Source organism: Gastrolobium bilobum, unplaced genomic scaffold (assembly GCF_033153095.1).
Source record: "Gastrolobium bilobum isolate Gb01-03AN ecotype WA unplaced genomic scaffold, APGP_CSIRO_Gbil_v1 utg124007, whole genome shotgun sequence".
NCBI lineage: Eukaryota > Viridiplantae > Streptophyta > Magnoliopsida > Fabales > Fabaceae > Gastrolobium > Gastrolobium bilobum.
This window is the reverse complement of record NW_026899742.1, coordinates 81,167-87,197: the sequence shown is the minus strand read 5'-3', so window position 1 is coordinate 87,197 and position 6,031 is coordinate 81,167.

The window sequence follows — 6,031 nt, the reverse complement described above, 5'->3', positions numbered from 1 at the left end:
CTAGGTGCACCAATGGTGGAGTATGTTTAGGAGGAGCCTTGTGCCTAGCTTTGGGGTGAGTTTCCTTGTATTCTAACGGTTTAATTGTTGGATTGATCGTATGAACCCTAAAGGGGGATTTTGTGATTGATGTGTTTAGAGAGCTCAATTGGAAAATGTGTATTAGATGATAATGTCTTAGAATGATGTGTTAGAGCTATAAATGCAATGAAAATTATTGGTGAAAAGTATGATTTTTAACTTAGAAAAATTGGAGAAGTGTCATGACTTTGAGTTTTGAAATTGTTGTTAGGATTGTATAATGGGATTGTGGTATGGTTGTATGATGATATAATAGGATTCTATGAGGTGTGGAGTAGTTAGAATTGATGGAAATTCCTTGGGATTACACCATTGTGCAATTCGACTATTAGACAAAAAGAGGGGATTTTATGTTGTTGAAATTGATTGGATGATGTATTCTATGTTATATGGTAATTAGATGGGTTGTGTGGTGTTTGGAAGGTTAGAGAATCAATGAAAAATAATGGATGGTGTTGAGAGTCAAGGATCCTAGAGTGAGATATTAAGCAAAACGACATTGAAAAGACGTAAAATGAAAAACGACACTTGGTATGGCCTTTTGGTAACCTAAGGATGCTTAATAAAATGAGAAAGAAAATTTAGAATTTTTTTTTGTAAAATAAGCCTTCAAAGGCCGAACCTACAAGGGTGTAGGGGAGGTTTTTGACGTTTTTCGCATTCTGATAGAATTGTCGTGTACTGATGATTCGTACATGGTTGTTGTAGGTTGCCGTACGTTGATTTGAACCCCGAACCGTGAGTCGGTGGGTTGCCCTCGGTCCTGGACCAAGTGGGAGTGAGGTAAGTGATTGGAATCATGCTTATATAGTTGGTAACTTGCATGTATTCTTATGAATTTTAAGTAATTGGGAATGTCCTCTGTGTAGGCATTTCTACTGTATAAAGAGCTCAGAGAAGTATACGGCTGTGGAGCTAAGTGGAGAGGCTTATTAAGGTAACCTCTTGGTACTGGGGCTTGATCCCCTTGTGTATTCCACCATGCCCGTTGAGGGTGATGGTAGGAAGTGAATGTAAGTAACGTAGAATAACATGGTCATGCATTTATTATGTATGTTAGTGGTACACTAGATGTACCGAGTCTCTGGCCAGTAGACAGTTTTTGCCTTCGGGCATTTCGGACTTCCCCTGGATAGGTCTCCGAGAGTGAGTTTCAGTTGACCCAGGGTCGTGGTGTGTGATCCGGATAGGAGCACACTAGGAAGTCTCGGGTGTATGCGGATGGGAGGGGTACCTTGGTTAGTTGTTCTTGGAACACGCCTTGGATGAGACCCGTAGGCTTATATGCCAAGCCATTAGGCAGGGTGTTGCATGGTATTGGTAGCTACCATTCCAGCTTCGTCGTATTTTGTATTCCTACATTCCCCAGTTTTTCTAAATCCCTTGCTTTATCCCATTTTTAAAGAGGTTATTGTATATTATTTATATGCATCGAAGTGAGCCATTGGGCGGAGTTTTCTCCAGAACCTCTGGGTTACTGAGATATATTCGTATATCTCACCCCGTCTTGAGGGCTTTATTTCAGGAGGTAGCAGTGGCACAGGAGCGGCGGGCAAGAGGCCCGTGGGATGAATGTGGAGGACATTTTATGTTTTGCATTTTGATGGCCATTGGGCCTAGGATAGACTTAGGGCATGAACATCCCATATGTATGTAGGATGAGTTTCATGTCATATTTGTTCATGCTATTTTTGCCTAAGTCTAGGTACATGTTGTATATGTTATTTTAAGCTTTATGTTTCAAGTTGTAATTTAAAGTTATGAATTTGTAAGTTGTAATATGTAATTGAGATGTTGTAATTGTACAATGAATACTTGATGTAATATGATGGAAGGGCTTTAGGCCTATTTTAGGATTATAATTATGTGTATGCTTAGAAGATGCATGTAAATGGACATTGGTGATTGAAATAAGTCAAGGATTAATAAAGTGAGCAATATGATATGAATTGTGTAATAACTATAAACTGAGTTGGGTTGTAAGTGCCCCAAGGCATTGTTGGTCCTTGTGTGTGCCACCCATTGGTTATTAGGTACATTTGAGGTATTAGAAAGCATTTGCAAAATTTGGGATTTTTGTAAAAACAAAGGAAACTCTAGCGAATTTTCTGTAGAATTGGCAGAATTTAGGCAAACTTAGGGAGAGCATATCTCCCTCCACAGAGATATGATAGGGACGTGTCATATGCCATTTTGAAGATTGAGATGTCCTATATCTTGAGGTAAAATTTGAGAGAATTATGGGTTGCACGCCGGCCAAGGGAAGGCAGAGAGTGCAGACTGCCCAATTGCTCACTGCACTTGTGGCAGTTCTGGACCGGTATTGGGAAATTTATTCTCGCTTTGTTTCTTAAGAAAATTAAGTGTATGATATGTCAAATTGAAGATTGAGGTGTCTAGTTTGTTGTATAAATATTTGAGAGAAATTCGTTGAGTGGATTTTCTGTAGTAATTCGTGGAGTGAGGGATGTTTGGAGCTGTTTTGGGGTTGGCTGGCAACTTTGCTTGTCCAACTTCAAACGGCGATATCCGGAGCAAACGAGATTGAAATAACTCATGTGATAGCTTCCTAGAAAGGTATTTGAGTGGAGAATAACATATCAAAAGATGGGAGGCTTGTAGAATGCGGTTTGTCCGCAGAAAAATAAAGACCGAACCATGTTCGGATAGGTAGAAAATGTAAAATTGAGAAATTAGCTAAGTGGGTTTATGGAAACCCCGTAGTGACTTGTATTAAGTAAAATAAGTTATAAAAATAGTTTAAACAAGTATTCCGCAAGAGTTTAGAGTTATGATCACAGCTTTTATTTATTACGCTTTTTACGGTTTTAAATGCTCGCGTAATAAACGGAAAAAGTTTACTCGCATTTTTATACATGAATTGTTGTGATTATAGCTGCGCTTAATATCATAATTAATGTTAACAGTACCGGTGTACAACGGGCTGTTACACCATTCATTTTATTTTTTTCTTTACATAGTCATATTGACACTTATGTAAATTCATTTACTTTCTTCACATCAAATCCAATTAAACTATGTTCAATCTTCATTCTTTTTACCAATTGAACATTACACAATATTTAATTGTCAAGTTACATACATTTAGGTAATTTAACCTATGTTGTCCGAATGTAACATGGCATTTTTCTACATGATTAGCCAACTTAATCACCTTATAATCCACATTCTATTACACTACACAATTCATTTAACAATCTAGTTCACTTAAATGATCATTATTATATTCTATATTTTTCCAATGACACTTATATAATTTCTGTGTCATCAATTTGATTTCTTATCAATGAAAACCACTTCAAATCTTAATTAAACCTACACTAGGTACACTTTAATTAATTAAACACAATTAACTAACAAGCCTAGCTATTTTAAACATACATGGCCGAATGGCCTTAATTAATTTTCCATAGTTTAATTTCACATTTTCCAATTGATTTACCTTGAACCAAACATCATCAAATCATTCTACAACCTTAATTCCATTATTACATTTCATCAAACACATGATTTAAACCATTAAACCCTTAATGGACGAATGGTATATTGAAAATTTACAAGGTTCTTTAACTTGTTTTAAACAATTCCAAGCATAGTTTTACATAAAATTAACATACAACCTCAAAACAACTTAAAACCACATCAAAAATTCATGATCATCATTAACCCTAATCAAATTTTAACCTCATGAAAAATCATCTTCCAACCATCAAAATTAGAAATTAATATACCTTGAATGGAATCCTTGAACACGAAGCTTTCTTTTCCACCAATCAATTTCCAAAAATCCTAACTTTCTCTCTCTAGATGAATAGTGCCAACACTCTTTGGATGAGAGTTTCTCTCTTTACAAAGCTCTTCAAGAAGAAAGAAAAATATATTCAAGCTCACAAGATTAAGCACTACAACGTTTGTGTAATGAGTTTTCTCCACAAAGTGCTTAAAATTCCAAGAACTCACACTTTCTCTCTCTAGCTCTTTGGTTCGGCCATGGTGTAGCAAAAGGAAGAATAAACTCTCGTGTAATACTTAGGGAAGAAAGGATGACCGGTTATGCTTAGAAAAATTCACAAAGTTACTTAACTTTTTCACTTTACAACTTTAACACTAGTTGACATCCTATTGGTCCTTGGTCTTCCACTTCCTTTGTCATCACATAATACAACATTCTAGCCTTCTTCTAGGTGGCCAAAATCGAGTTGCACCTTGGTAGATAACTAGGATTGCTTACGTGGCATTTTGAACACTTTAAGACTTTCCAACTTAACAACCATTGGTCCATTTGTTCAAGACTAGTCAACCTTGATTCTTATTGGTTAGTCAACACTTAACTTTGAACTTTAAGAATATAAAACATGAAAAGTCTCAAAGAAACAATCATACATAAAAAATCATGCAAAGAATTCATAAAGTTAAGTTATGTTACTAACTTAACAACTTTGCATTCAACTTTGACCTAAACCAACTTTCATTGGTTATTCAATTTCCTTACTTTGACAAATTTTTAGAATTTAACCTAGACATGGTTTGATCAAGATAAGATCACTTTGAACCCACAAAATTAATCATAGAATTTAATTACATCATCAAAATCAACCTTAGACTTCACCTTGGTCAATTACCAAATTAATACTGACTTTTCACATAATGACATCTATGTCCCCACATATATCTTATACTTATCTTAGGGTCCTATTAGACTTGTCTGGCATGAACTATATTCTTAACTTTCTTATCATGTCAACTACATGATTTGCCATTTACCGATTACTTGAATACGCGTTTAAATTCCACTTAAACACTTGATTAATTTACTGTCAATTATTTGACAGTGTGGGTTGTTATGAACATTATGCCCCCTCAAATACGCCTAAGGTCACAGATCTTGGGATAAGTTTCTTAGATAGAATTTTTTTCTATTGACCCTAATTATTTCTTTTGAGGCGAGTCATGTAACACCTCATTACCGGACCGGTGTGTTATCATCAATTATGATATTAAGCGCAGTCACAATCACAACAATTATTTAAAATTACGGAAAAACTTTTTCTTTTTAATAACGTTCGCACTTTTAAAATAATCGTATCAGCCAAAGTATTAACTGTGATCACAACTCAAAACTTATAGCGGAATTATGAATACAATAGATTAATACCGTACAATTTACATTTGAAGGTTGCTAAGTGGTTCCCATAAACCAACAAAGCTTAAAACCCATTCTATCCATGTTTAACACTAAATGCCTTCACCTTTTTATTTACTCTAACAATTTTATACCTCTCAAATGCTTCTTATTCCTTAATATGTTATATATTTCTTCGTTAGCTTCACGTGGGTTCAAACCGCGCTCAATATGGAGCACCGTAGCTCAAGTTATGAATTTCCTAAAAAAGTGATGCGGAACCCGCAGATTCCGGCGCGAACAGCACCAAACCGGCGCGAATAGCGCCACTAAATAGAAAGTTTCTAGAATTCTGGCGCGATCATCGCCAACTTGGCGCTAATAGCGCCAGGATTACTTATCTTCTCTATATGTTGGCGCAATTAGCGCCAGGGGTCTGGAGATAGATACCAAAATAGGATAATTCGACCTATTTGGTATTTTACCCATAACTTGAGTTATACTCATCCAATTTACACAATCTTGGTCTCATTGGAAGCTAAAAGAAAGATCTATAACTTCCAAGAAGGCCAAGGGGTCCAATTCTATCATATGTGATATGAAAATTTGGCAGCACCCTGTTTATATTTTCAACAATTACCAATTTTTCCAATCATGTATCTAATTAATTATCCTCTCAATATTTACTTAACTGTTTCACAGCTCAACACATTCAATAGGTCATTGACCCTTCTATCAATTATACACCTCCATCAAATATTCTTTACACAACTAATTCTTAAACATAATTCAAGTTGCATGGACATC